Source organism: Suncus etruscus, chromosome 13 (assembly GCF_024139225.1).
Source record: "Suncus etruscus isolate mSunEtr1 chromosome 13, mSunEtr1.pri.cur, whole genome shotgun sequence".
Taxonomy (NCBI): Eukaryota; Metazoa; Chordata; class Mammalia; order Eulipotyphla; family Soricidae; genus Suncus; species Suncus etruscus.
Window position 1 is genome coordinate 57,096,314 of NC_064860.1, and position 10,521 is coordinate 57,106,834.

At 34.6% G+C, this 10,521-nt stretch overlaps 1 non-coding gene across 1 annotated transcript; it reads right to left on the minus strand.

Annotated features, from left to right (window-relative positions):
• Positions 1-10,111: 10,111 nt before the first annotated feature.
• On the minus strand, positions 10,112-10,184 carry TRNAK-CUU (transfer RNA lysine (anticodon CUU)). Its single transcript has one exon. It is a non-coding gene; the product is annotated as a tRNA-Lys (tRNA).
• Between the last annotated feature and the right edge of the window lie 337 nt (positions 10,185-10,521).

Below are 10,521 nucleotides of genomic sequence, written 5' to 3' on the forward strand. Positions count from 1 at the left end.
TGTAACCATGGTGCCTAAATAAAGATATTTTAAAATGAAAAAACAAATAAAAAGACTTGCCTGCATGAAATATAGAGAAAAAATAACTATAGTTAGAGATATTAGTTATATAAGGAGTGGGTGGTACATGGCCCCAGTAATTTCCCATTGGAAATTATAATTAATCCCATAGAGATGAAAGCCTCTATTTAACACCTCACCCATGCCTACTATGATGGCAGAAAAGCAATTTTACTCACATGAATGAATGTAAAACAAAGGCAAAGCAGAGTGACAAAGACCATTGGCACCAACAGTGTGTAACAAACAAGAACCAGAACACATCTCTTGCAATAGGCACCACAAAAATCAAAGGTCACATAAGGACCTCTGGAAATCATTTGACAATAATTGATGAATGAGATCAATGAGAAGTAGGTCAGGGGAGCACACAGGAAGTCTGGATATCAAGAATCACAGTCTTCGGCTATTAAATAAAAAATATATAACGTCATAAGCATCTGGAAATTCAAATGCTAATTGTCCATATAATATTTAAATACTCCATGTTATATATGTTTCTTGTATATTTTAAATATATGTTCAAAATGTTGATCTTTTTTTCTGTCTCTTTTTTTTTTTTTCTTATTGCTTTATTTAAAGACCATAATACAGGTTGTTCACAATACAGTCAGGAGTATTTTTTTACAGTTGCAAAGTATGCATGATTGAATTTCAGTTATACAATGCACAACACCATTCACCAGTGTATGTTTTCTGCCACCACTTTCCCTAATTTCCTCCTGCCCTGCTGCATCTGAGTGAGATATTTTCTTTTCTCTCTGTATAAGTATATATACACATATATGTGTATGTACATATATTTTTTTCTTTTCCTTTTTTTTTATAATAGCTTATTTTTATTGAAGATCAGAAGTTAATATACGGTTAACATTATTTCTGCACACAACTTTCCAACAGTACCCCCATGGCCTGAGCGCTTCTAACCTTCACAGTAGCCCAAGGGCCTCTTTCATAATATCTCAATCCAGGGCCTATTTTAGTAACATAGGATTGAAACATAAACCAATCAGATTTGTACAAGTACAACAATTTTAACCAATGGGAGCATAAACACACAAAATGTTGATCTTTTTAAGGTATCCAACGCAAGTGCTAAATTATAGGTCTGTTAACATTGAACAAATCCTTAAATGTGGTTACTTAAAATATAAATTTAAGCATTTTTTAAATACTCCTCAGAATTCAAAGTAACAAAGACTTATTCTATAACTATTATTGTCTTGTCTTCTTAAACACTTCGTTCTCTGTGCCAAGGAAAGCTTTCCTCTTAAGAGTTGTTTTAAATATATGTCCTTCTGATTTCTTTGTTAGACTGATATCAGTGGAACTCAAATTGCCATTGTTGGCACCACATTAATAACTTCCACAACCTTACATAGGCAGATTTTACACCATTTTGAAAAGTATGAAAAAGTTTGAGAAGAATGAATTACCTATATGAATCCTTAAAGTTAGTTAAATATAATGAGGGAAATGTTGAAGGCAGTGAAACTGGGGGCAGATCTAATAATAAGTGATTGGGAACTAATACAATTCAAAAATAACTTTCCCAAGACCATTAACCAACAGACAAAAAAAAATCCTTTTGAGATGCAAATCTAGAACTCTCTGGAAATACTTAAGGAACCACTCAGTAAGAACCACTTAGAAAAGGAATTTTATGAGTTCAAGGCTTTCTCCCAATGCCAATGCCCAGTTTAACTTTTATATATGCAGAAAAGTTCAGGTGAAGATAATTTAGGAGAAATTGAATATGATGTTCTCCCAAAAGTAATTCACTCTTTTTCTTCATTCTGGAGAACCTCCCCCCACTTTTTTTTTTATCTTTTTTCAGCACGTACTTCTCAAATTTTCTCTACTCACTTCTTTAAATAAACTTCTTTTAATAAGAACAATTTTGCTTGACTAATTTTTTTTTGTCTTAAAAAGTTCTTGCTCATTGGATTTTGTGTTTGAACTTTAAACCAAAAAAGAGCTTGACATTCAGATTATATAAAAATGCTTGATCTCATTGGAATCTCCTCTTTTCTGCTAGTTAAAAAAAGATTAATACTTAAGGTATACTTATAACATACTTATTCACTCAGAGGATAGGACTTCCTTGCTGTTATGTAATTATTATCTTTGTTGACACTAATATATCTGCCTATGCACTGAGCAAATTTCTAATTTTAACATTCCTTTAGGATAGAAGAAATAAAGATGTAAGTGCTAATAGGTTAAACCTGTCAAAAATTTAGACTGGTTATTTTTCTCAATGTCCTTTGAAACTCCTCCTTCCACAGATATTTAATTTTAGGGAATTGCTAGTTATTGATTTTCCTTTTCCAGTTGTGGTTCTCTTAGTTTCCCTTCAGCACTTTTTCTACTTAATAGCATCTGACTCCACTTGAGTGTTAGTAAGAAAGAAAATGAAAAGAAAAAAATGCATTTATGAGAAAATATCATTTCTAAATGCTCATCTAATTAATCAGAGTAAAAAGAATTGTAATACAGAAGGAAGCCAGTCAATATCAGCATAAATGTATTTATAGGGAGAAATAATGGATAATTCAGTGTGATGTTGTACTTTTATGTTGCCACTGTTGCTTGTTTCACATTTCAGTGAAATATCGGTTTTCATATATGAGCAATTTAATTATCATATCATTGATCACAGTGTATCTGAAATCAACTATACTTATCTCTTTAACAGCAATGTGTGGCAGAGTCTGAATTAATTTCACACACTTGAGATATCAGATATGGATTAAGTGAGCTGACAATACCAATTTTCTTCTGCAAGGTTTTTAAAGCATTTTTTCTTGATTTTGACTTTCCACATATAAAAGACACTCTTGTTATCTAGCAGCTGTCATTACACAGGAGACATTCTTCATCTAACCTTGTACTACAAACATTTAATGAGAATCCATAAAAATAACTAAACAGATTGGAGGTTTCAAATCTGTGAAATGAATTTTATATATCTTTACTGTTTTTTAAAGACTATAAACATCTACCAATGTTTGTAAATGTCTTAAAATTCCAAATCATCATAGCTTTGCCACTTTTATGGATGAAAGAAATGCCAATTGACTGTCCATTTCATTACCGTGAAAAATTTCATAACTCAATTTCATGTAGGAATACAAATAATATTCCCTTTTAATTAGAAAAAGCAATTTATTTCTCTATAACCAATTTGCCATAATACCCATGCAATCCTGTTCAGATTTATTTTTTTTAAATGTTGAGAAACTTGATTTTTTTGGAGTGAAGAATAAAGAGTATGTAGTGATTCAAGGAAAATAAAAGCGAACTTTGAAGTGAGAGAATGATTTTGAGTTTCAGGAATTTGGCATAAAAGTACTGAGTCATAAATAAGAATTTGTTTTGTTTGTTTGTTTGTTTGTTTGCTTTTTGGATAACACCCGATTGACGCTCAGGGGTTACACCTGGCTATGCCTCTTAAATAGCTCCTGGGTCGGAGGACCACGTGAGATGCCGGGTAATTGAACCAAGGTTCGTCCTATATTGGCTGCTTGCAAGGCAAATGCCCTACTGCTGTGCTATTGCTTCGGCCCCATTTTTCTTTTAAATATCACAGCATCTAAAGTGCATTTTTTGTTTATTATCAAATCAAAGAGTAAGACTTCTAACACTTATTTTATAAATACAGATATTACTAAAACCAAGAAGTTTATATTGTTTCATGCTTGCTGTTTTAGACATGTGGCTAGCATCCTATGGTTGCTTCCTTAAGAAATCAAGATGGGAGGGGGACCAGAGGAGGGAGGAGTAACTTGCCTTACAGGAGCTGACACTGGGTGAAATCCCCAGCACTGCATATGTCCTCTGATCACCTAAAGGAATTATTCCTGAATATCTAGCTAGAAAAAACCCTGTGTAGTCTGGCATATCTCATAGTCCCTAAAACGAATATGAAATCAAAATCAGAACCTAGAAAGATCTACACAGGATAAGGCTCATGCCTGTCATGTGATCTGCCATGGTTCTATCCCCCATATAACAAAGGATAATCCAAACACTGCCAGGAGTTATTCCAGTCATAGAACTAGAAGAAATTCTGGAGTACTGTACCATAAACACACACATATATGTCTTTCTTGTGTAAGGTCATGCTTTAGCATTTTATATATGCAGTAATAAATGATCAAAAATAAATTATCAAGGATCATCCCTGGAGGTGCCCTGTGAACATAGAGGATGCAAAAACTCAAACCTTGCCTGCCACAGGCAAAGCAAGCAACTGTACTGTCTCTCTAACCAGGGAGTTACAGTTTTACTGAAATCCTACACTATATGTGAATACAAAGCATGTAATGACATAGATGATAAATACCAACCACATCATTCCCATTCAAAGACATTTTAAAATGTCTAAATTAAAATTCTTTTACTATATATATATATATATATATAAAATTCATGTTAATGAAGTGGCTTTATTCAAATGAATATGGATTAAGATGCATATCACCACAAATATAATTGGTGACCTAATTTTATTTTATTTTATTTTGTAACCTAATTTTAAAGGCGTTTTATTTGGAATGAAATTTGTGTGTGAATATAGTATGGTTGTCAGGACCTCAAAAAGATAATAACACAGATAAGAGTCAGAATTGAGGGTGAATAGTGTTAATCAAATAATAGAATTATTACTTAAGTTATTTATTTTGTGGCAAAGATGATATAATTGGAAAGAGAACTAAATAGGAGGAAGTGACTATTTAAATTATATGTAGAATAAAAAGATAAATCTTAAAGATATTTATAGAAATAAATTTATTTATTTCTATAAATATTTTGTTTTTCACAGCATGAGATGGGACAAATTTGGCTTTGCTCAGGTATAATCCCTACCTTTGCACTTGGGAATCCTTTGTGACCTTTCTTGGAAGACTATATAAAGCAAAGGAGATTGAAGACATGGCCATGCTAATAGGTCCTTGCTAATTATTATTATTCCTAAATTTATTTTTTTATTTGGGGAAGTCAGATACAGTAATGACCAGGAATTATTCCTGGCTCTGTGCTAGATTCATATATTGGTTAAACACTTATTTAAACAAAATCAGAAATACCAATAGGGGGGCCAGAAATGAACAATAATACAATAGGCAGAGTACTTTCTTTGCCTTCTGCTCACCAGGTTTTAGAAACAAAAAACCCACATGGTCCCATGGGGATATTCAGGAGTGATTTCTGAGTTCAAATTCAAAAATAAGTTTGATCACATTGGGTATGGAAGATTAACCAAAAATAAATAAATATAAAAGAATGTTTTAAAGAAAATGGTGACAATGAAAGATGAAATGCTTGCCTTAGATTTCTCCAGTTTGTTTATAATTATCTTAAGTCTAGAAATGGACTTTTAAACTCATGATGAAATTAAGATTTTTGTTGATGTGAGAGCGATGTCAATTATGATCAAGGTTCATTCCTGGTGGATCTCTGTGGATACTAGGGGGTGCAAAGAATTAAAACTGGTCTGTCATATGCAAAGCAAGCAACTGTACTGTTTCTCTAACCAGGGAGTTACAGTTTTATTGAAATTATCTCCAAAGGATTTAAGAATGGGACATAAAGGGGTGGGAGCAGTGACACAAGCAGTAGGGTGTTTGCCTTGCATGCACTGACCTAGGACAGACAGTAGTTAGATCCCCAGCATCCCATATGGTCCCCCAAACCAGGAGCAATTTCTGAGCACACAGTCAGGAGTAACCCCTGAGTATTAACTGGAGTGACCCAAAACAAACAAATATAAAAACAAAACCAAAAGAGGGACACATAAAGTAAATTTAGACATCCCTCCCCAGCATTAGAATATTTTTTAAAGTTTCCTTTTATAGTATCTTTCCCCTAAAAGTTTTTACAAGATAGATAACAGTTTGCATCATTTTGTCTCAAAAAATCCAACAATAGATTTATTGCCTATGCTAGTTCTGCCAATCTGTAACCTGTCTTGTACCAAAATATGCTACTTGGTTCTTTTCTTTTTTTTTTTTTTTTTTTTTTTATTTTTGGGCCACACCCGGTGATGCTCAGGGGTTACTCCTGGCTGTCTGCTCAGAAATAGCTCCTGGCAGGCACGGGGGAACATATGGGACACCGGGATTTGAACCAACCACCTTAGGTCCTGGATTGGCTGCTTGCAAGGCAAACACCACTGTGCTATCTCTCCGGGCCTGATTCTTTTCTTATATAAAGCATGTAAGCTATTATATAAACTATATAAGCTGTTTCTTTTGAGTATTCAAGAGAAGTGTCTCTTTAGGTCATAATCCTTTCATCTTCCAATCTGCTGTCTTATATTACTAAAGCTCTTCTGTATGTATATATACAAATAGATGTCTATATTGTGTATATGCATACATATATTGCAAATATTTATATATATTTATATATGTATGTGTGTATACATATAAATATATAATCCTCATTCCTTTCCTCTATTGCTGTGGCCAATTTAAATCAACAGGGGCCAGGTGGTCTAGGAATTCAATACCATGGATATGGATGTTTCAATGTAAAAGAGGTGAATATCCATGCCAAAGAGTCAACAGCTCTAAAATCTTGAGACTCAAAATTTAATAACCTACAATATAAGGTACCTCTCAAGATAGTAGTTTAGGCCTGAAGGTAGGAGAGAGGTGGAAGCTGGAAATATTGGTGGGTTAAATTTGACATTGGTGGCAGGATTAGTGATTAAATATTGCAATATTGTATGACTACAAGCCAAATATAAATAAATGTAAATCATGCTTTAGTATTTTTTTCAAAACGGGTAGTAGAATATAATATTTCATTTAAATTTTAGTAGCTGTAAACAGTACTACTACATATATATGCCATATATATACATATATATATGCCAATTAATATATACACATATATCCCAATTTAATAATATATGTCAATGAAGTGAGCAAAGCAATAAGAAATTAAGCAAAAATATACTAAACATTAACATTTGTGGATATACAAGAAGAATACAGAAGTAGTGTTAAGGATGGAAGGAGAGAACCTAGACTTGCTCCCTTACGTTAATTTTTTTAAGTTAAAATTTATCACATACTTTTGTGCTACATGGTGTTACACATGCCACACAATAAGACATTTTTGTTGTTGTTTTGATTTAGTTTTGTTGAGTTTCTGATTCTCTCCCCTCCCTGGCTTTGATTTTTTTCTTTTTATTCTTACTCAGGGATTACTCCTAACAAGGCTTGCCTATCCATATGCTGTGTTGTGTGCAAGGGTAATCTCTGTTCTATGGTCCCTGCCCCTTGTTTCACTTTTAAGGTAACTTAAGATCAAATTGCTCTACTCCATTTCCAAAACTAAAACTTTCCTCTACATATAAAGCCCCCAAAAAGCCACTGTTTAAAATTCAGTGGTCCTCAAACTTTTAAATAGGGGTCCAGTTTACTGTCTCTCAGAATGTTGTAGGGCGGACTATTGTAAAAACAAAAACTATGAGCAAATTCCAATGCACACTGCATATATCTTACTTTGAAGTGAAACAAAGCAGGAACAAATACAACATGTGGCCCATGGGCCATGGTTTGAGGACCACTGTTAGTTTTAATTTTAATTTTGAGGAAGGTCCTACTGTTTTCTAGAGCTGCTGCAACATTTTTCATCCAAAAGCAATGTTACATTTCAATTTTTCTACATCCTCATAAACACAATTATGAAAAAGTAATATTAAAAGTATGATGTCATATATGCTATGAAAATTAGTAGCATCATAACATATTTGTACTACATATAAAACTGAGAGCTTGATGATGTCTCTCAATAAAAATTTTAAGAATTTGGCAGGAGGGGAGTAGTATGCAGAATGTATTAAAGATGATTATAAAACAGAAATACTGAGGACAAATACAAAGTATTTTTGAGAATAATGTTGCTGATGAAAAGAAATATAAAGCCTTAAATAGACATGTTACATAAAGTAACACCATTAATGATTGATTGGGATGAAGAAAAATGGGATCATTCATACACTATTCATGGGAATGTAAAATATAAAATGGAGAAATAGTATGACAGTATCTCAGAACCCTAAACTTATAGCTATTATAAGATCAAATAATTGCATTTATGAATTTTAAGTCTACAAAAAAACAAGACATGTTATGTTTTAATGTTTTGTTTTATGCTCACAAAAGCTGTACACATATGCTTTAGTTGTGTTATAATAGCCAGTGAAACATCCTTGATGTCACTTAATGAATGGTGAAAGTATTCCATATAGTACCTGTATCACAGAATTCATAGTAATAAATGAGCACAAATTCTCAACAGAAATGACTATATATATTATGAATAAAAAATTAGCCTCAAATGTTAAAAAAAATGACACCGAGGGAACAGAACTTCTAGAACCACAAAGAGAGACATAATCATAAGTTCAACTCCTTGACTCATGCAGATACCGAGACTTCTAGATACAGAGGTCTGATTTTATCACCCAGGACAGAGCAGAAATCTTCCATACACCACAACAACACCAAGGGGAGAGTAAATGAACTTAAAAGGAGTCTATAGTTAATCCCCATGACAATATACTTCAAGGGTGGAGAAACCTTGTATCTCTTAGGCAAAGGAAATTCCTTTTCAAATGACCCCAATATTTACTGTGCATCTGCAGGAGGGGGGAAAAAAAGCACAAAACAATTTATTATTATTATTATTATTATTATTTACTTGTCTATTTTTTGTTGATTTCATTGTTGTGGTTTGGCTATTGAAGTGGATGTCTCCATTTATATTTATTTATTTATTTTCTTCTTTTCTTATGTGCTCTGCCTCATTTTTTTTATCTCAATACCATGGCTTTTATATAGTGCATCCCCCCCCTTATTTTTTGGAATGCTCACTGGATATTTTATTTGACAGTTCTTTATGTATTATTGTGGTGTTTCACCTTCTTTTTCCCCTTCGTCTCTCAAACCAAAGATGAAAGCCTCTAGAAGGACTCCGCCCATTTCCATACTTTTTTTCTTTTTTTTCTCCAGGTTATTACTTTTCTCTTCTTCAAACAAAACCACATAACTTGAACTATCTAGTCCCGCCTCCCAATTGTGGGTGGGGGAAATAAGAGAGGTACCAAGACCAAACAGGTGTAAGACCACTAAATAGTAAGCTAGGCACAGAGGGGACCACTTATTCTAGCAGCCCCGGGGGTGAGGGAAGAGGATATGGAAAGTAGGATGGGAACGGAGGTGGAGGGAGAACAATTTGGTGATGGGAATTCCCCTGATTTTATGTTAATATGTACCTAAAATATTATTGTCAACGATATGTGTTGGGGACTGTGACTTGTTTGAGGCCATTTTGCTGTTCTTTCTGCCATAGTCCAGCTTTTCAATTTGCAGTCTTGCTGTAAGTTTTTGAGCTAAAGAGAAAGGAATGTGCAGCTGCAGGATATAATTAACTCTAGCCCGGAGGAGAGCAAAGCTGCCTGGTACCGTTATCAGAAACTAGGCCTCACTCCTTAAGACCACATTCCGGAGTGAACTAGGCTGTTATCAATAAGTGTATGCTACATTGTCTGTTCAAGATCACTGAGGCAAGCACATCTTGCACCACCTCCTGATAGTCAAGCAATTAGGAATGCAGCTAGAAGGTCACTAGAAATTTCCATAGAAACAGCACGTTCATCATAACTTGAAGGTCATCCAGCCCCCTAGCCCACTGCCCACTTCCTTATTTAGAGCATGATTTACTTTCTTTGTTCCTTGAAACCTGAAATATATCCTTGCCTTGTATGGGCCTTCGCGCCAAAAGTATGACTGACATCACCTTTGTACTGCCCCCTTCTCCTTCACTATTTAAGAAGGAGCTGTAGTCAAATAAAGTTGCCTTTGAGCAGTGAGACGCTGCCTTGGGTCTTTATTATTAACCTCTCTCAGATTTTTACAGGTGTGGTTGTTCTTCTACCCAGCAAAATAGGAGTGCGGTTGTCTGAGAAGTCTTCCCAGCTAATTCCTGCTGGCCGGGCCCCCCTGGGGGGCTTCAGGACCCCGCATTTTGGCGCCCAACGTGGGGCTCGAACCCACGACCCTGAGATTAAGAGTCTCATGCTCTACCGACTGAGCTAGCCGGGCCCCCCTGGGGGGCTTCAGGACCCCGCAGATATGTAAGTCATTATGATTAAAATATAAATTATATTAAAATGTTTTCATAAAAACTTAATTCAGGGGGCTGGAGAGAGAGCATGGAGGTAAGGCATTGCATGCAGAATCCCATATGGTCCCCCGAGCCTGCCAGGAGAGATTTCTGAGTGTAGAGCCAGGAGTAACCCCTGAGCGCTGCCAGGTGAGACCCCAAAACAAAAACAAAAACAAAAATTCAATAAGAGGTGTGAAAATTGGACTCTCTCTCTCTTTCTCTCTCTCTCTCTATCTATCATCTATCTATCTATCTATCTATCTATCTATCTAT